Raw genomic sequence first — 441 nt, forward strand, 5'->3', positions numbered from 1 at the left:
GCGATGTTTAACCGTCACAATTCCCTCTGAGATTGGCCGGGGGCAAATCAGCTGATGGACCGGATAACCCACAATACAAAGCGTCTTCTTCAACTTTTGAATTTCGAGAGAGAGAGAAAAAAGGAAAGAAAAAATATCCCTTAAACAATGAAAAAAGTAGAGCCATCTACTTTCTGCAAAGTCATGTGACCTTATCAGTCATTGCATCGTTGCAATTCAACCTTAACCCGAGTAATTACTGGCCACAAATAACATTACCGGATGTCGTTTCCATGGCATCTTAGCATTTACAAAGAAAACTACAAATAGCCCGCCTGTCTTTCATAGGCTGTCCTTGAACTTTTCAACTTATTTAATGCTATACAAGAGTAATAGATCCATGAATTGAAAACTATTCTTGCCTCAGTGTAGCGACAGGGATTTGCTTACGCGGCATAAGTC

Source organism: Penaeus monodon, chromosome 15 (genome assembly GCF_015228065.2).
Source record: "Penaeus monodon isolate SGIC_2016 chromosome 15, NSTDA_Pmon_1, whole genome shotgun sequence".
In the NCBI taxonomy this organism is placed as follows: domain Eukaryota; kingdom Metazoa; phylum Arthropoda; class Malacostraca; order Decapoda; family Penaeidae; genus Penaeus; species Penaeus monodon.